Below are 21,237 nucleotides of genomic sequence, written 5' to 3' on the forward strand. Positions count from 1 at the left end.
AAGTGTAAGTCTGTGAGATGAACTCACTGATCAGAAAGAAGTTTCCCACAAAGCTTCTTTCACGTTTTGTACTGATGAAATATCCTTTATCAGCATAGGCCTTAATGAGATCCAAAGAAGAACTTCTCAGATTCCTCAAAGACAGTGTTAATAGACTGCTCCAGGAAACATAAGTGTAACTCTGTGAGATGAATTCACACATGACCAAGAAGTTTCTAAGAAAGCTTCTTTCTAGTTCTCATCGGTGGATGTTTCCTTTGTCACCGTAAGCTTCATTACACTATGAAGTATCTAATTGCAGATTTCCAGAAAACTGTGTTAATAAACTGATCACTGAAGAGAAACGTGTAATTCTGTGAGTTGCATTCACACATGGCAATGCCGTTTCTCAGAAGGCTTCTTTCCACTTTGAATCTGAGGATATTTCCTTTTTCACCATAGCCCTCAATGAGATCCCAAATATCACTTTATAGAATCCACGACAACAGTGTTAGCAATCTGTTCCAAGAAGGGAAGTGTGGAACGCTGTGTGATGAAGTCACATATCCGAAAGCAATCTCTCAGAAAGCTTCTCTCTAGGTGTTATGTGAGGATACTTCCTTTTCCAGCATGGGCCCCTATGGGCTCCCAAATATCACTTTGCAGAATCCACGACAATAGTGTTAGCAAACTGTCCCAAGAATGGAAGGGTGGAACTCCATGTGATGAAGTCACACATCAGAAAGCAATCTCTCAGAAAGCTTCGCTCTAGTTATTATGTGAGGATATTTCCTTTTTCACCATGGGTCCTTGGGGCTCCCAAATATCACGTTGAAGTTTACAAGAAAGAGTGTTATCAAACTGCTTCCTGAGGTCTAAGTTCTAAATCTGTGACATGAACACACTGCTCAGATAGAAGTTTCTCAGAAAGCTACTTTCACGTTTTCAACTGATGAAATTTCCGTTATCAATGTAGACCTCAATGCGATCCAAAGAAGAGCTTCTCAGGTTTCTCAAAGTCAGTGATAATGGACTGCTCCACGAAACAAAATTGTAACTCTGTGAGATGAATTCACACATCCCGAAGAAGTTTCTAAGAAAGCTACTTTTTAGTTTTCATCTGAGGATATTTCCTGTGTCACCCTAAGCTTCATTGCGCTATGAAGGATCTTATTGAAGATTTCCAGAAAACTGTGTTAACAAACTGATCACTGAAGAGAACCGTGTAACTCTGTGAGTTGCATTCACAAATGGCAATGCAGTTTCTCAGAAGGCTTCTTTCCAGGTTTAATCTGAGGATATTTCCGTTTTCACAATAGCCCTCAATGAGTTCCCAAATAACACTTTGCAGAATCCATGACAACAGTGTTAGCAAACTCTTCCAAGAAGGGAAGGGTGGAACTCTGGGTGATGAAGTCACACATCAGAATGCAATCTCTCAGAAAAGTTCTCTCTAGTATTGATGTGAGGATACTTCATTTTTCACCATGGGCCTCTATGGGCTCCCAAATATCACTTTGGAATTTCCACGAAAAGAGTGTTAGCAAACTGCTTCCTAAGGTCTAAATTGTAAGGATGTGAGATGAACTCAATGATCACAAAGAATTTTTTCTCAGAAAGCTTCTTTCACGTTTTGAACTGATGAAATTTCCTTTATCAGCGTAGGCTTCAATGCGATCTAAAGAAGCCCTTCTCAGGTTCCTCAAAGACAATGTTAATGGACTGCTCCATACAACATAAGAGTAACTCTGTGAAACAAATTCACACATCACCAAGAACTTACTAAGAAAACTTCTTCTAGTATTCATCTGAGGATATTTCCTTTGTCACCGTAAGCTTCATTGCGCTATGAAGTAACTCATTGCAGATTTCCAGAAAGCTGTGTTAACAAACTGAACACTGAAGAGAAACTTGTAACTCAAGGGTTTCATTCACACATGGCAATGCAGTTTCTCAGAAGGCTTCTTTCCAGTTTTCATCTGAGGATATTTCCTTTTTCACCATAGCCCTAAATGAGCTACCAAATATCACTTTGGAGAATCCACGACAACAGTGTTAGCAAACTGTTCCAAGAAGGGAAGGGTGGAACGCTGTGTGTTGAAGTCACATAACGTAACGGAATCTCTCAGAAAGCTTCTCTCTAGTTATTATGTGAGGATACTTCCTTTTTCACCATTGGCCCCTATGGGCTCCCAAATATCACTTTGCAGAATCCACGACAACAGTGTTAGCAAACTGTTCCAAGAAGGGAAGGGTGGAACTCTGTGTGATGAAGTCACATATCAGAAAGCAATCTCTCAGAAAGCTTCTCTCTAGTTATCATGTGAGGATATTTACTTTTCCTCCATGGGCCCCTAAGGGTTCCCAAATATCACGTTGCAGAATTCACGACAACAGTGTTAGCAAACTGTTCCAAGAAGGGAAGGGTGGAACTCTGTGTGATGAAGTCACACATCAGAAAGCAATCTCTAAGAAAGCTTCTCTCTAGTTATTATGTGAGGATGTTTCCATTTTCACCATGGGCCCCTATGGGCTACCAAATATCACTTTGCAGTTTCCACGAAAAGAGTGTTAGCAAACTGCTTCCTGAGGTCTAAGTTGAAAGTCTGCGAGATGAACTCACTGATGATAAAGAAGTTTCTCAGAAAGCTTCCTTCACGTTTAAGGTACTTTAAGTTCTAGGGTACATGTGCATAACGTGCAGGTTTGTTACATATATATACTTATGCCATGTTGGTGTGCTGCCCCCATCTACTCGTCAGCTCCCATCAATTCATCTTTTATATCATGTATAACTCCCCAGTGCAATCCCTCCCTCTTCCCCCTCCCCATGATAGGCCCCAGTGTGTGATGTGCCCATACCCAAGTCCAAGTGATCTGATTGTTCAGTTCCCACGTATGAGTGAGAACATGTGGTGTTTGGTTTTCTCTTCTTGTGATAATTTGCTAAGAATGATGGTTTCCAGCTGCATCCATGTCCCTACAAAGGACGCAAACTCATCCTTTTTTATGGCTGCATAGTATTCCATGGTGTATATGTGCCACATTTTCTTAATCCAGTCTGTCACAGATGGACATTTGGGTTGATTCCAAGGGTTTGCTATTGTGAATTGTGCCACAATAAACATACGTGTGCATGTGTCTTTGTAGTAGACTAATTTATGATCCTTTGGGTATATACCCATTAGTGGGATGGCTAGGTCATATGGTACATCTAGTTCTAGATCGTTGAGGAATTGCCATACTGTTTTCCATAATGGTTGAACTAGTTTACAATCCCACCAACAGTGTAAAAGTGTTCCTATTTCTCCACATCCTCTCCAACAACTGTTGTTTCCTGATTTCTTAATGATTGTCATTCTCACTGGTGTGAGATGGTATCTCATTATGGTTTTGATTTGCATTTCTCTGATGGCGAGTGATGATGAGCATTTTTTCATGTGTCTGTTGGCTGTATGAATGTCTTCTTTTGAGAAATGTCTGTTCATATCCCTTGTCCACTTTTTGATTGGGTTGTTTGTTTTTTTCTTGTATATATGTTTGGGTTCCTTGTAGATTCTGGATATTAGCCCTTTGTCAGATAATTAGGTTGCAAACATTTTCTCCCATTCTGTAGGTTGCCTGTTCACTCTGATGGTAGTTTCTTTTGCTGTGCAAAAGCTCTTTAGTTTAATTAGATCCCATTTGTCAATTTTGGCTTTTGCTGCCGTTGCTTTGGTGTTTTAGACATGAAGTCCTTGCCCATGCCTATGTCCTGAATGGTACTACCTAGATTTTCTTCTAGGGTTTTTATGGTATTAGGTCTAACATTTAAGTCTCTAATCCATCTTGAATTAATCTTCGTATAAGGGGTAAGGAAAGGATCCAGTTTCAGCTTTCTACTTATGGCTAGCCAATTTTCCCAGCACCATTTATTAAATAGGGAATCCTTTCCGCATTTCTTGTTTCTCTCAGCTTTGTCAAAGATCAGATGGCTGTAGATGTGTGGTATTATTTCTGAGGACTCTGTTCTGTTCCATTGGTCTATATCTCTGTTTTGTTACCAGTAAAATGCTGTTTTCGTTACAGTAGCCTTGTAGTGTAGTTTGAAGTCAGGTAGCGTGACGCCTCCAGCTTTGTCCTTTTGACTTGGGATTGTCTTGGCAATGCGGGCTCTTTTATGGTTCCATATGAACTTTAAAGCAGTTTTTTCCAATTCTGTGAAGAAACTCATTGGTAGCTTGATGGGGATGGCATTGAATCTATAAATAACCTTGGGGAGTATGGCCATTTTCACGATATTGATTCTTCCTATCCATGAGCATGGTATGTTCTTCCATTTGTTTGTGTCCTCTTTGATTTCACTGAGCAGTGGTTTGTAGTTCTCCTTGAAGATTTCCTTTACATCCCTTGTAAGCTGGATTCCTAGGTATTTGATTCTCTTTGAAGCAATTGTGAATGGAAGTTCATTCCTGATTTGGCTCTCTGCTTGTCTGTTACTGGTGTATAAGAATGCTTGTGATTTTTGCACATTAATTTTGTATCCTGAGACTTTGCTGAAGTTGCTTATCAGCTTAAGGAGATTTTGGGCTGAGACAATGGGGTTTTCTCAATATACAATCATGTCATCTGCAAACAGGGACAATTTGACTTCTTCTTTTCCTAACTGGATACCCTTGATTTCTTTCTCTTGCCTGATTGCCCTTGCCAGAACTTCCAAGACCATGTTGAATAGGAGTGGTGAGAGAGGGCATCCCTGTCTTGTGCCAGTTTTCAAAGGGAATTTTTCCAGTTTTTGCCCATTCAGAATGATATTACCTGTGGGTCTGTCATAAATAGCTCTTATTATTTTGAGGTACGTTCCATCAATACCGAATTTATTGAGCGTTTTTAGCATGAAGGGCTGTTGAATTTTGTCAAAAGCCTTTTCTGCATCTATTGAGATAATCATGTGGTTCTTGTCTTTGGTTCTGTTTATATGCTGGATTACGTTTATTGATTTGCGAATGTTGAACCAGCCTTGCATCCCGGGGATGAAGCCCACTTGATCATGGTGGATAAGCTTTCTGATGTGCTGCTGAATCCGGTTTGCCAGTATTTTATTGAGAATTTTTGCATCGATGTTCATCAGGGATATTGGTCTAAAATTCTCTTTTTTTGTTGTGTCTCTGCCAGGCTTTGGTATCAGGATGATGTTGGCCTCATAAAATGAGTTCGGGAGGATTGCCTCTTTTTCTATTGCTTGGAATAATTTCAGAAGGAATGGTACCAGCTCCTCCTTGTACCTCTGGTAGAATTCAGCTGTGAATCCATCTGGTCCTGGACTTTTTTTGGTGGGTAGGCTATTAATTGCTGCCTCAATTTCATAGCCTGCTATTGGTCTATTCAGGGATTCCAATTCTTCCTGGTTTAGTCTTGGGAGAGTGTAAGTGTCCAGGAAATTATCCATTTCTTCTAGATTTTCTAGTTCATTTGCATAAAGGCGTTTATAGTGTTCTCTGATGGTTGTTTGTATTTCTGTGGGGTCGGTGGTGATATCCCCTTTATCATTTTTTATTGCGTCTATTTGATTCCTCTCTCTTTTCTTCTTTATTAGTCTTGCTAGCGGTCTGTCAATTTTGTTGATCTTTTCAAAAAACCAACTCCTGGATTCATTGATTTTTTGGAGGGTTTTTTGTGTCTCTATCTCCTTCGGTTCTGCTCTAATCTTTGTTATTTCTTGCCTTCTGCTAGCTTTTGAATGTGTTTGCTCTTGCCTCTCCAGTTCTTTTAATTGTGATGTTAGAGTGTCAATTTTAGATCTTTCCTGCTTTCTCTTGTGGGCATTTAGTGCTATAAATTTCCCTCTACACATTGCTTTAAATGTGTCTGAGAGATTCTGGTATGTTGTATCTTTTTTCTCATTGGTTTCAAAGAACATCTTTATTTCTGCTTTCATTTCGTCATGTACCCAGTAGTCATTCAGGAGCAGGTTGTTCAGTTTCCATGTAGTTGAGCGGTTTTGATTGAGTTTCTTAGTCCTGAGTTCTAGTTTGATTGCACTGTGGTCTGAGAGACAGTTTGTTATAATTTCTGTTCTTGTACATTTGCTGAGGAGTGCTTTACTTCCAATTATGTGGTCGATTTTGGAATAAGTGCGATGTGGTGCTGAGAAGAATGTACATTCTGTTGATTTGGGGTGGAGAGTTCTATAGATGTCTATTAGGTCCGCTTGTTGCACAGATGAGTTCAATTCCTGGATATCCTTGTTAACTTTCTCTCTGGTTGATCTGTCTAATGTTGACAGTGGAGTGTTGAAGTCTCCCATTATTATTGTATGGGAGTCTAAGCTTCTTTGTAAGTCTGCAAGGACTTGCTTTATGAATCTGGGTGCTCCTGTACTGGGTGCATATATATTTAGGAGGGTTAGCTCTTCCTGTTGAATTGATCCCTTTACCATTATGTAATGGCCTTCTTTGTCTCTTTGGATCTTTGATGGTTTAAAGTCTGTTTTATCAGAGACTAGGATTGCAAACCCTGCTTTTTCTTGTTCTCCATTTGCTTGGTAGATCTTCCTCCATCCCTTTATTTTGAGCCTATGTATGTCTCTGCATGTGAGATGGGTCTCCTGAATACAGCAGACTGATGGGTCTTCACTCTTTATCCAGTTTAATAGTCTGTGTCTTTTAATTGGAGCATTTAGTCCATTAACATTTAAGGTTAATATTGCTATGTGTGAACTTGATCCTGACATTATGATATTAACTGGTTATTTTGCTCGTTAGTTGATGCAGTTTCTTCCTAGCCTCGATGGTCTTTACATTTTGGCATGTTTTTGCAATGGCTTGTACCAGTTGTTCCTTTCCATGTTTAGGGCTTCCTTCAGGGTCTCTTGTAAGGCAGGCCTGGTGGTGACAAAATCTCTAAGCCTTTGCTTATCTGTAAAGCATTTTATTTCTCCTTCCCTTATGAAACATAGTTTGGCTGGATATGAAATTCTGGGTTTAAAATTCTTTTCTTTAAGAACGTTGAATATTGGCCCCCACTCACTTCTGGCTCGTAGAGTTTCTGCCGAGAGATCTGCTGTTAGTCTGATGGGCTTCCCTTTGTGGGTAACCCGACCTTTCTCTCTGGCTGCCCTTAAGATTTTTTCCTTCATTTCAACTTTGGTGAATCTGGCAATTATGTGTCTTGGAGTTGCTCTTCTGGAGGAGTATCTTTGTGGCGTTCTCTGTATTTCCTGAATTTGAATGTTGGCCTGCCCTACTAGGTTAGGGAAGTTCTCCTGGATGATATCCTGAAGAGTGTTTTCCAACTTGGTTCCATTTTCCCCCTCACTTTCAGGCACCCCAATCAGGCGTAGATTTGGACTTTTTACATAATCCCATACTTCTTCCAGGCTTTGTTCATTTCTTTTTCTTCTTTTTTCTTTTGGTTTCTCTTCTCACTTCATTTCATTCATTTGATCCTCAATCGCTGATACTCTTTCTTCCAGTTGATCGAGTCGGTTACTGAAGCTTGTGCATTTGTCACGTATTTCTCGTGTCATGGTTTTCATCTCTGTCATTTCGTTTATGATCTTCTCTGCATTAATTAGTCTAGCAGTCAATTCTTCCACCCTTTTTTCAAGATTTTTAGGTTCTTTGCGCTGGGTACGTAATTCCTCCTTTAGCTCTGAGAAGTTTGATGGACTGAAGCCTTCTTCTCTCATCTCGTCAAAGTCATTCTCTGACCAGCTTTGATCCGTTGCTTGCGGTGGGCTGCGCTCCTTTGCAGGGGGAGATGCGCTCTTATTTTCTGAATTTCCAGCTTTTCTGCCCTGCTTCTTCTCCATCTTTGTCGTTTTATCTGTCTCTGGTCTCTGATGATGGTGACGTACTGATGGGGTTTTGGTATAGGTGTCCTTCCTGTTTGATAGTTTTGCTTCTGACAGTCAGAAGGACTGTCTGTTGGTCTGTTGGAGATTGCTTGAGGTCCACTCCAGACCTGTTTGCCTGGGTATCAGCAGCAGAGGTTGCCGAAGATAGAATATTGCTGAACAGCGAGTGTACCTGTCTGATTCTTCCTTTGGAAGTTTCCTCTCAGGGGTGTACTCCACCCTGTGAGGTGTGGGGTGTCAGACTGCCCCTAGTGGGGGATGTCTCCCAGCTAGGCTACTCAGGGGTCAGGGACCCACCTGAGCAGGCAGTCTGTCCGTTCTCAGATCTCAACCACCGCGTTGGGAGATCCACGGCTCTCCCCAAAGCTGTCAGACAGGGTCGTTCGCGTCTGCACCGGCCCCCGCTGCTTCCCCTGTTGGTCTTCAGCTGTGCGCTGTCCCCAGAGGTGGAGACTACAGAGACAGGCAGGCTTCCTTGAGCTGCTGTGAGCTCCACCCAGTTCGAGCTTCCCAGCGGCTTTGTTTACCTACTTAAGCCTCAGCAATGGCGGACGCCCCTCCCTCAGCCTCGCTGCTGCCTTGCGGATAGATCGCCGCAGACTGCTGTGTTAGCAGTGAGGGAGGCTCCGTGGGCGTGGGACCGTCCCGGCCAGGTGTGGGATATATTATCCTGCTGTGCCTGTCTGCTTAATGCGCAGTATTGGGGTGGGAGTTCCCCGATTTTCCAGGTGTTGTGTGTCTCAGTCCCTCTGGCTAGGAAAACGGATTCCCTTCCACCTTGGCTTCCAGGTGAGGCGATGCCTCGCCCTGCTTCAGCTTACGCTGGTCAGGCTGCAGAGGCTGACCAGCACCGATTTTCCGGCACTCCCCAGTGAGATGATCCCAGTACCTCAGTTGAAAATGCAGAAATCACCAGTCTTTTGTGTCGCTCGCGCTGGGAGTTGGAGACTGGAGCTATTCCTATTCAGCCATCTTACTTTGCCCCAAGAAGTTTCTAAGAAAGCTTCTTTCTAGTTTTCATCTGAGGATAATTTCTTTGTCACCATTAGCTTCATTGGACTATGAAGTATCTAATTGCAGATTTCCAGAAAACTGTGTTAACAAACTGATCACTGAAGAGAAACGTGTAACTCTGTGAGTTGCATTCACATATGGCAATGCAGTTTCTCAGAAGGCTTCTTTCCAGTTTTAATCTGAGGATATTTCCTTTTTCACCATAGATCTCAAAGAGCTCCCAAATATCACTTTCCAGAATCCACGACAACAGTGTTAGCAAACTGTTCCAAGAAGGGAATGGTGGAACTCTGTATAATGAAGTCACACATCAGATAGCAATCTCTCAGAAAGCTTCTCCCTAGTGTTTATGTGAGGATACTTCCTTTTTCACCATGGGCCCCTATGGGCTCCCAAATGTCACTTTGCAGAATCCACGACAACAGTGTTAGCAAGCTGTTCCAATAAGGGACGGGTGGAAAATCTGTGGGATGAAGATACACATCAGAAAGCAATCTCTCAGAAAGCTTCTCTCTAGTTATTATGTGAGGATATTTCCTTTTTCACCATGGGCCCCTATGGGCTCCGAAATATCACCTTGAAGTCTCCACGAAACTAGTGTCAGCAAACTGCTTCCTGAGGTCTAAGTTGTAAGTCTTTGAGATGAACTCACTGATCAGAAAGAAGTTTCTCAGAAAGTTTCTTTCACGTTTTGAACTGATGAAATTTCCCTTATCAGTGTAGGCCTCAATGCGATCCAAAGAAGCCCTTCTGATTTTCCTCAAAGACAGTGTTAATGGACTGCTCCATGAAACATAAGTGTAACTCTGTGAGATGAATTCACACAGCACCAAGAAGTTTCTAGGAAAGCTTCTTTTTAGTTATCATCTGAGGATGTTTCCTTTGTCTCCGTAAGCTTCATTGCGCTATGAAGTATCTAATTGCAGATTTCCAGAAAACTGTGTTAACAAACTGATCACAGAAGAGAAACGTGTAACTCTGTGAGTTGCATTGACTCGTGGCAATGCAGTTTCTTAGAAGGCTATTTTCCAGTTTTAATCTGAGGATATTTCCTTTTTCACCATAGCCCTCAATGAGCTCCAAATATCACTTTCCAGAATCCGCGACAACAGTGTTAGCAAACTGTTACAAGAAGGGAAGGGTGGAATTCTGTGTGATGAAGTCACACATCGGAAAGGAATCTCTCAGAAAGTTTCTCTCTAGTTATTATGTGAGGATACTTCCTTTTTCACCATTGGCCCCTATGGGCTCCCAAAGATCACTTTGCAGAATCCCTGACGACAGTGTTAGCAAACTTTTCCAAGAATGGTAGGGTGGAATTCTGTGTGATGAAGTCACACATCAGAAAGCAATCTCTAAGAAAGCTTCTCTCTAGTTATTATGTGAGGATATTCACTGATCACTGATTCTTTATCACCATGGTCCTCTATGGGCTCCCAAATATCACTTTGCAGAATCCACGACAACAATGATAGCAAACTGTTCCAAGAAGGGAAGGTTGGAACTCTGTGTGATGAAGTAGCACATCAGAAAGCAATCTCTCAGAAAGCTTCTCTCTAGTCATTCTCTGAGGATACTTCCTTTTTCACCATGGGCCCTATGGGCTCCCAAATATCACTTTGCAGAATCCACGACAACTGTGTTATTAAAGTTTTCCAAGACGAGAAGGGTGGAATTCTGTTTGACGAAATCACACATCAGAAAGCAATCTCTCAGAAAGCTTCTCTCTAGTTATTATGTGAGGATATTCACTGATCACTGATCCTTTTTCACCATGGGCCGCTATGGGCTCCTAAATATCACTTTGTAGAATCCACGACAATAGTGTCAACAAACTGTTCCAAGAATGGAAGTGTGGAACTCTGTGTGATGAAGTCAAACATCAGAAAGCACTCTCTCAGAAAGCTTCTCTCTCGTTTTTATGTGAGGATACTTCCTTTTTCACCATGGGCCCCTATGGTCTCCCAAATATAACTTTGCAAAATCCATAACAACAGTGTTAGCAAACTTTTCCGATAATGGTAGGGTGGAATTCTGTGTGACGAAGTCACACATCAGAAGGCAATCTCTCAGAAAGCTTCTCTCTAGTTGTTATGTGAGGATATTCACTGATCACTGATCCTTTTTCACCATGGGACCCTACGGGTTCCAAATATCACTTTGCAGAATCCACGACAACAGTGTTAGCAAACTGTTCCAAGAAGGGAAGGGTGGAACTCAGTGTGATGAAGTCATACATCAGAAAGCAATTTCTCAGAAAGCTTCTTTCATGTTTTGAACTGATGAAATTTCCTTTATCAGTGTAGGTCTCAATGCGATTCAAAGAAGCCCTCCTCAGGTTCCTCAAAGACAGTGTTAATGGACTCCTCCTCGAAAAGTAAGTGTAACTCTGTGAAATGAATTCTCACATCACCAAGACGTGTCTCAGAAAGCTTCTTTCTAGTTTTTTTCTGAGGATATTTCCTATGTCACCATAAGCTTCATTGGGCTATGAAGTATGTAATTGCAGATTTCCAGAAAACTGTGTTAAAAAACTGATCAGTTAAGAGAAACGTGTAACTCTGTAAGTTGCCTTTATACATGGCAATGCATTTTCTCAAAAGGCTTTTTTCCACTTTTAATCTGATGATATTTCCTTTTTCAACACAGATCTCAATGACCTCCCAAATATCACTTTCCAGAATCCACGACAACAGTGTTAGCAAACTGTTCCAAGAATGGAAGGCTGGAACTCTGTGTGATGAAGTCACACACCATAAAGCAATGTCTCAGAAAGGATCTCTCTAATTATTATGTGAGGATACTTCCTTTTTCACCATGGGCCCCTATGGGCTACAAATATCACTTTGCAGAATCCACGACAACAGTGTTAGCAAAGTGTTCCAAGAAGGGAAGTGTGGAACTCTGTATGATGAAGTCACACATCAGAAAGCAATCTCTCAGAAAGCTTCTCTCTAGTTATTATGTGAGGATATTCCTTTTTCAGCATGGGCCCCTTTGGGCTCCCAAATATACCTTTGCAGTTTCCACGTAAAGAGCGTTAGCAAACTGCTTCATGAGGTGTAAGTTGTAAGTCTGTGAGATGAACTCACTGATCAGAAAGAAGTTTCTCAGAAAGCTTCTTTCACGTTTTGAACTGAGGAAATTTCCTTTATCAAAGTAGGCCTCAATGCGATCCAAAGAAGCCCATCTCAGTTTCCTCAAAGACAGTGTTAATGGACTGCTCCACGAAACATAAGTGTAAATCTGGGAGATGAATTCACACATCAACAAGAATTTTCTAAGAAAGCTTCCTTCTAGTTTTCATCTGAGGATAATTGCTTTGTCACCGTAGGCTTCATTGCGCTTTGAAGTTTCTAATTGCGGATTTCCCGAAAACTCTTTAACAATCTGATCACTGAAGAGAAACGTGTAACTCTGTGAGTTGCATTCACACATGGCAATGCTGTTTCTCAGAAGGGTTCTTTCCAGTTTTAATCTATGTTTCCTTTTTCACCATAGCCCTGAATGAGCTCCCAAATATCACTTTGCAGAATCCACGACAACACTGTTATCAAACTGTTCCAAGAAGGGAAGGGTGGAACTCTGTGTGATGAAGTCACACATCAGAAAGCAATCTCTCAGAAAGCTTCTCTCTAGTTATTATGTGAGGATACTTCCTTTTCCATATGGGCGCCTATGGGCTCCCAAATATCACCTTGCTGAATCCGCAACAACAGTGTTAGAAATCTCTTCCAGGACGGGAAGGGTGGAACTCTCTGTGATGAAATCACACATCAGAAAGCAATCTCTCAGAAAGCTTCTTTCTAATTTTTATGTGAGGATGCTTCCTTTTTCACCATGGGCCTCTATGGGCTCCCAAATATCACTTTGCAGTTTCTACGAAAAGATTATTCGGAAACTGCTTCCTGAGGTCCAAGTTGTAAGTCTGTGAGATGAACTCACTGATCAGAAAGAAATTTCTCACAACGCTTCTTTCACGTTTTGAACTGATGAAATTTCCTTTATCAGCATAGGCCTCAATGCGACACAAAGAAGCCCTTCTCAGGTTCCTCAAAGACAGTGTTTATGGACTGCTCCACGAATCATAAGTGAAACTCTGAGAGATGAATTCACAGATCACCAGGCAGTTTCTAAGAAAGCTTCTTTCTAGTTTTCATCTGTGGATATATCCTTTGTCACCGTAAGCTTCATTGGGCAATGACGTATCTAATTGCAGACTTCCAGAAAACTGTGTTAACCAACTGATCACAGAAGGGAAACGTGTAATTCTGTAAGTTGCATTCACACATGGCAATGCAGTTTTTCAGAAGGCTTCTTTCCAGTTTCAATCTGAGGATATTTCCTATTTCACCATAGCCCTCCATGGTCTCCCAAATATCACTTTTCAGAATCCACGACAACAGTGTTAGCTAACAGTTCCAGGAAAAGAAGAGTGGAACTCTGTGTGATGAAGGCACGTATCAGAAAGCAATCTCTCAGAAAACTTCTCTCTAGTTTTTATGTGAGGATAACTCCTTTTTTACCATGGGCCCCTATGGTCTCCCAAATATCAATTTGCAGAATCCACGACAACAGTTTTAGCAAACTGTTCCAAGAAGGGAAGGGTGGATCTCTATGTGATGAAGTCACACATCAGAAACTAATCTCTCAGAAAGATCTCTCTATTTAATATGTGAGGATATTTCCTTTTCATCCTGGGGCCCTATGGGTTCCCAAATATCGCTTTTGAGTTTCCACGAAGAGAGTGTTAGCAAACTGCTTCCTGAGGTCTAAGGTGTAAGTCTGTGAGATGAACTCACTGATAAGAAAGAAGTGTCTCAGAAAGCTTCTTTCACGTTTTGAACTGATGAAATTTCCTTTGTCAGCGTAGGCCTCAATGCGATCCAAACAAGCTCTTCTCAGGTTCCTCAAAGACAGAGTTAATGGACTACTCCAAGAAACATAAATATAACTCTGTGAGATGAATTCACACATCACCAAGAATTTTCTCAGAAAGCTTCTTTCTAATTTTCATCTGAGGATATTTTCTTTGTCACCGTAAGCTTCACTGTGCTATGAAGTATCTAATCGCAGAGTTCCAGAAAACTGTGTTAAGAGCTCCCAAATATCACTTTGCAGAATCCACGACAACAGTGTTAGCAAACTGTTCCAAGAAGGGAAGGGTGGAACTCTGTGTGATGAAGTCACACATCAGAAAGCAATCTCTCAGAAAGCTTCTCTCTAGTTATTATGTGAGGATATTTCCTTTTTCAAAATGGGCCCTTATGGGCTCCCAAATATCACTTTGCAGTTTCCATGAAAAGAGGGTTAGCAAACTGCTCAATGAGGTCTAAGTTGTAAGTCTGTGAGACGAACTCACTGATCAGAAAGAGGTTTCTCAGAAAGCTTCTTTCAGGTTTTCAACTGATGAAATTTCCTTTATCAGCCTAGGCCTCAATGCAATCCAAAGAAGTCATTCTCAGGTTCCTCAACGACAGTGTTAATGGACTGCTCCATGAAACATAAGTGTAACTGTGTGAGATGAATTCACATATCGCCAAGAAGTTTCTAGGAAAGCTTCTTTCTAGTTTTCATCTGAGGATAGTTCCTGTGTAACCGTAAGCTTCATTGCGCTATGAAGTATCTTATTGCAGATTTCCAGAAAACTGAGTTAACAAACTGATCACTGAAGAGAAACGTGTAACTCTGTGGGTTGCATTCACACATGGCAATGCAGTTTCTCAGAAGCGTTCTTTCCAGTTCTAATCTGAGGAGATTTCCTTTTTCACCAGAGCCCTCAATGAGCTCCCAAATGTCACTTTGCAGAATCCACGACAACAGTGTTAGCAAACTGTTCCAAGAAGGGAAGGGTGGAACTCTGTGTGATGAAGTCACATATCAGAAAGCAATCTCTCAGAAACCTTCTCTCTAGTTTTCATGCGAGGATACTTCCTTTTTACCCTGGGCCCCTATGGGCTCCCAAATATCACTTTGCAGAATCCACGACAACAGAGTTAGCAAACTGTTCCAAGAAGGGAAGGGTGGAACTCTGTGTGATGAAGTGACACATCAGAAAGCAATCTCTCATAAATCTTCTCTCTAGTTATTATGTGGGGATATTTCCGTTTTCACCATGCTCCCCTATGGGCTCCCAAATATCACTTTGCAGTTTCCACGAAAAGAGTGTTAGCAAGCTGCTTCCTGAGATCTACATTGTAAATCTTTGAGGTGAACTCACTGATGAGAAAGAAGTTTCTCAGAAAGCTTCTTTCACGTTTTGAACTGATGAAATTTCCTTTGTAAGCGTAGGCCTCAATGCGATCCAAAGAAGCCCATCTCAGGTGCCTCAAAGACAGTGTTAACGGACTGCTCCACGAAACATAAGTGTAACTCTGTGAGATGAATTCAAACATCGCCAAGAAGTTTCTAGGAAAGCTTCTTTCTTGTTTTCATCTGAGGATATTTCCTTTGTCACCGTAAGCTTCATTGCGCTATGAAGTATCTAATTGCAGATTTCCATAAAACTGTGTTGAAAAACTGATCACTGAAGAGAAACGCTTAACTCTGTCCATTGCTTTTACACATGGCCATGCAGTCTCTCAGAAGACTTCTTTCCAGTTTTAATCTGAGGATATTTCCTTTTTCACCATAGCCCCCGACGAGCTCCCAAATATCACTTGGCAGAATCTACGACAACAGTGTTATCAAACTGTTCCAAGAAGGGAAGGGTGGAACTCTGTGTGATGAAATCACCCATGAGAAAGCAATCTCTCAGAAAGCTTCTCTGTAGTGATTATTTGAGGATATTGCCTTTTTCACCATGGGCCCTTTGGGCTCCCAAATATCACTTTGCAGGTTCCATGAAAAGAGTCTTAGCAAACTGCTTAAAGCGGTCTAAGTTTTAAGTCTCTGAGATGAACTCACTGATCAGAATGAATTTTCTCAGAAAGCTTCTTTCAGGTTTTCAACTGATGAAATTTCCTTTATCAGCGTAGGCCTCAATGCGATCCAAGAAGCCCTTCTCAGGTACCTCAAAGACAGTGTTAATGGACTGCTCCACGAAACATAAGTGTAACTCTGTGAGATGAATTCAGACATCGCCAAGAAGTTTCTAGGAAAGCTTCTTTCTAGTTTTCTTCTGAGGATATTTCCTTTGTCACCGTAAGCTTCATTGCGCTATGACGTATCTGATTGCAGATTTCAAGAAAACTGTGTTAACAAACTTATCACTGAAGAGAAACTTTTAACTCTGTGAGTTGCATTCACACATGGCAATGCAGTTTCTAAGAAGGCTTCTTTCCAGTTTTAATCGGAGGATATTTCCTTTTTCACCATAGCCCTCAATGAGCTCCCAAATGTCACTTTGCAGAATCCACGATAACAGTGTTAGCAAACTGTTCCAAGAAGGGAAAGGTGGAACTCTGTGTGATGAAGTCACATATCAGAAAGCAATCTCTCAAAAAGCTTCTCTCCAGTTATTACGTGAGGATACTTCCTTTTTCACCATGGGCCCCTACGGGCTCCCAGATATCACTTTGCCGTTTCCTCAAAAAGAGTGTTAACAAACTGATTCCTGAGGTCTAAGTAGTAAGTCTGTGAGATGAACTCACCGATCAGAAAGAAGTTTCTCTGACAGCTTCTTTCAGTTTTGAACTGATGAAATATCCTTTATCAGCATAGGCCTCAATGCGATCCAAAGAAGCCCTTCTCCGGTTCCTCAAAGTCAGTGCTAATGGACTACACCAGGAAACATAAGTGTAACTCTTTGAGATGAATTCACACATCACCAAGAAGTTACTAAGAAAGATTCTTTCTGGTTTTCATCTGAGGATATTTCCTTTGTCTCAGTAAGCTTCATTGCGCTATGAAGTATCTAATTGCCGATTTCCAGAAAACTGTGTTAACAAACTGATCACTGAAGAGAAACGTGTAACTCTGTGAGTTGCATTCACACAATGCAATGCAGTTTCTCAGAAGGCTTCCGTCCAGTTTTAATCTGAGGATATTTCCTTTTTCACCTTAGCCCTCAAAGAGCTCCCAAATATCACTTTGCAGAATCCACGACAACAGTGTTAGCAAACTGTTCCAAGAAGGGAAGAGTGGTACCCTGTGTGATGAAGTCACACATCAGAAAGCGATCTCTCATAAATCTTCTCTCTAGTTTTTATGTGAGGATAATTCCTTTTTCACAATGGGCCCCTATGGGCTCCCAAATATCACATTGCAGTTTCCACGAAAACAGTGTTAGCAAACTGCTTCCTGAGGTCTAAGTTGTAACTTTGTGAGATGAACTCACTGATCAGAAAGAAGTTTCTCAGAAAGCTTCTTTCACCTTTTGAACGGATTAAATTTCCTTTATCTGCGTAGGCCTCAATGCCATCCAAACAAACCCTTCTCAGGTTCCTCAAAGACAGTGTTAATGGACTGCTCCACGAAAAGTAAGTGTAACTCTGTGAGATGAATTCACACATCACCAGGCAGTTTCTAAGAAAGCTTCTTTCTAGTTTTCATCTGTGGATATACCCTTTTTCACCGTAAGCTTCATTGCGCTATGAAGTGTCTAATTGCAGATTTCCAGAAAACTGTGTTAACAAACTGATCACTGAAGAGAAACGTGTAACTCTGAGAGTTGCATTCACACATGGCAATGCAGTTTCTCAGAAAGCTTCTCTTTAGTTATTATGTGGGGATATGTCGTTTTTCACCATAGCCCTCAATGAGCTCCCCAATATACCTTTGCAGAATCCCTGACAACAGTGTTAGCAAACTGTTCCAAGAAGGGAAGGGTGGAACTCTGTGTGACGAAGTCACACATCAGAAAGCAATCTCTCAGAAAGCTTCTCTCTACTTCTTATGTGACGATATTTACTTTCTCACCATGGGCCCCTATGGGCTCCCAAATATCACTTTCCAGATTCCACGAAAAGAGTGTTAGCAAACTGCTTTCTGAAGTCTAAGTTATAAGTCTGGGAGATGAACTCACAGATCAGAAAGAAGTTTCTCAGAAAGCTTCTTTCACGTTTTGAACGGATGAAATTTCCTTTATCAGCGTAGGCCTCAAAGGGATGCAAGGAAGCCCTTCTCAGTTTCCTCAAAGACAGTGTTAATGGACTGCTCCACGAAACATAAGTGTAACTCTGAGAGATGAATTCACACATCACCAGGCAGTTTCTAAGAAAGCTTCTTTCTAGTTTTCATCTGTGGATATATCCTTTGTCACCGTAAGCTTCATTGCGCTATGAAGTGTCTAATTGCAGATTTCCAGAAAACTGTGTTAACAAACTGATCACTGAAGAGAAACGTGTAACTCTGAGAGTTGCATTCACACATGGCAATGCAGTTTCTCAGAAAGCTTCTCTTTAGTTATTATGTGGGGATATGTCCTTTATCACCATAGCCCTCAATGAGCTCCCCAATATACCTTTGCAGAATCCCTGACAACAGTGTTAGCAAACTGTTCCAAGAAGGGAAGGGTGGAACTCTGTGTGACGAAGTCACACATCAGAAAGCAATCTCTCAGAAAGCTTCTCTCTAGTTATTATGTGAGGATACTTCCTTTTTCACCATGGGCCTCTATGTGCTCCCAAATATCACTTTGCAGAATCCACGAAAACAGTGTTAGCAAACTGTTCCAAGAAGGGAAGGGTGGAACTCTGTGTGATGAAGTCGCACCTCGGACGGCAATCACTCAGAAAGATTCTCTCTAGTTTTTATGTGAGGATACTTCCTTTCTCACCCTGGGCCCCTATGGGCTCCGAAATATCACTTTGCAGCATGCAGGAGAACAGTGTTACCAAACTGTTCCAAGAAGGGAAGGGTGGAACTCTGTGTGATGAAGTCACACATCGGAAAGCAATCTCTCAGAAAGCTTCTCACTACTTATTATGTGAGGATATTTCCTTTTTCACCATGGGGAAACCTATGGGTTCCCAAATAACACTTTGCAGTTTGCACGAAAAGATTGTTAGCAAACTGCTTCCTGAGGTCTAAGTTGTAAGTCTGTGAGATGACCTCACAGATCAGAAAGAAGTGTCTCAGAAAGCTTCTTCACGTTTTGAACTGATGAAATTTCCTTTATCAGCGTAGGCCTCAATGCGATCCAAAGAAGCCCTTCTGACGTTCCTCAAAGACCGTGTTAATGGACTGCTCCCCGAAACATACGTGTAACTCTGTGAGATGAATTCACACATCAACAAGAAGTTTCTCAGAAAGCTTATTTCTAATTTTCATCTGAGGATAATTCCTTTGTCACCATAGGCTTCATTGCGCTATGGAGTATCTAATTGCAGATTTCCAGAAAACTGTGTTAACAAACTGATCACTGAAGAGAAACATGTAACTCTGTGAGTTGCATTCACACATGGCAATGCAGTTTCTCAGAAGGCTTCTTTCCAGTTTTAATCTGAGGATGTTTCCTTTTTCACCAGAGCCCTCAAAGAGCTCCCAAATATCACTTTGCAGAATCCACGACAACAGTGTTATCAAACTGTTCCGAGAAGGGAAGGTTGGAATTCTGTGTGATGATGTCACACATCAGAAAGCAATCTCTCAGAAAGCTTCTCTCTAATTTTTATGTGAGGATACTTCCTTTTTCACCATGGGCCCCTATGTTCTCCAAATATCAGTTTGCAGAATCCGCGACAACAGTGTTAGCAAACTGTTCCAAGAAGGGAAGGGTGAAACTCTGTGTGATGAAGTCTCATATCAGAAAGCAATCTCTAAGAAAGCTTCTCCCTAGTGTTCATGTGAGGATACTTCCTTTTCCACCATCTGCCCCTAAGGGCTCCCAAATATCTCTTTGCAGAATCCACGACAACAGTGTTAGCAAACTGTTCCAAGAAGGGAAGGGTGGAACTCTGTGTGATGAAGTCACACATCAGAAAGCCATCTCTCACAAGGCTTCTCTATAGTTATTATGTGAGGATATTTACTTTTTACCTTTGGCTCCTATGGGATCCCAAATATCACTTTGCAGTTTCCACGAAAAGAGTGTGAGCAAACTGCTTCCTGAAGTCTAAGTTGTAAGTTGGTGAAAGGAACTCACTGGTCAGAAAGAAGTTTCTCAGAAAGCTTCTTTCACGTTTGGAACTGATTTAATTTCCTTTATCAGCGTAGGTCTCAATTCGATCCAAAGAAGCCCTTCTCAGGTTCCTGAAAGACAGTGTTCATGGACTGCTCCACGAAACATAAGTGTAACTCTGTGAGATGAATTCACACATCACCAAAAAGTTTCTAAGAAAGTTTCTTTCTACTTTTCATCTGTGGATATTTCCTTTGTCACCGTAAGCTTCACTGCGCTATGAAGTATCTAATTGCAGATTTCCAGAAAACTGGGTTAACAAACTGATCACTGAAGATAAACGTGTAACTCTGTGAGTTGCATTTACAAATGGCAATGCAGTTTCTCAGAAGGATTCTTTCCAGTTTTCATCTGAGGATATTTCCTTTTTCACCATAGCCCTCAATGAGCTCCCAAATATTCCTTTGCAGTATCAACGACAACAGTGTTAGCAAACTGTTCCTGGAAGGGAAAGGTGGAACTCTGTGTGATGAATTCACATATCAGAAACCAATCTCTTAGAAAGCTTCTCTCTGGTTGTAATGTGAGGATACTTTTTTTTTCACCATGGGCCCCTATTGACTCCCAAATATCACTTTGAAGAATCCACGACAACAGTGTTAGCAGACTGTTCCAAGAAGGCAAGTGTGGGACTCTGAGTGATGAAGTCACACATCAGAAAGCAATCTCTCAGAGAGCGTCGCTCTAATTATTATGTGAGGATACCTCCTTTTCCACCATGAGGCCCTATGGGCTCCTAAATATCACTTTGCAGTTTCCACGAAAAGACTGTTAGCAAACTGTTTCCTGAGGTCTAAGTTGTAAGTCTCTGAGATGAACTCACTGATCAGAAAGAAGTTTCTCAGAAAGCTTCTTTCACGTTTTGAACTGATGAAATTTCTTTTATAAGCGTAGGGTTCAATGCGATCCAAAGATGCCCTTCTCAGGTTCCTCAGAGACAGTGTTAATGGACTGCTCCACGAAACATAAGTGTAACTCTGTGAGATAAATTCACACATCAGCAAGAAGCTCCTAAGGAAGCTTCTTTCTAGTTTTCATCTGAGGATATTTCCTTTGTCACCATAAGCTTCATTGCGCTATGAAGTATCTAATTGCAGTTTTCCAGAAAACTGTATTAACTAACTGATCACTGAACAGAAACGTGTAACTCTAGGAGTTGCATTCACAGATGGCAATGCAGTTTCTCAGAAGGCTTCTTTCCAGTTTTAATTTGAGGATATTTCCTTTTTCACCATAGCCCTCAGTGAGCTCCCAAATATCACTTTTCAGAATCCATGACAACAGTGTTAGCAAACTGTTCCAAGATGGGAAGGGTGGAACTCTGTGTGATGTAGTCACACATCCG

This window comes from Rhinopithecus roxellana, chromosome 20 (genome assembly GCF_007565055.1).
Source record: "Rhinopithecus roxellana isolate Shanxi Qingling chromosome 20, ASM756505v1, whole genome shotgun sequence".
Lineage (NCBI taxonomy): Eukaryota > Metazoa > Chordata > Mammalia > Primates > Cercopithecidae > Rhinopithecus > Rhinopithecus roxellana.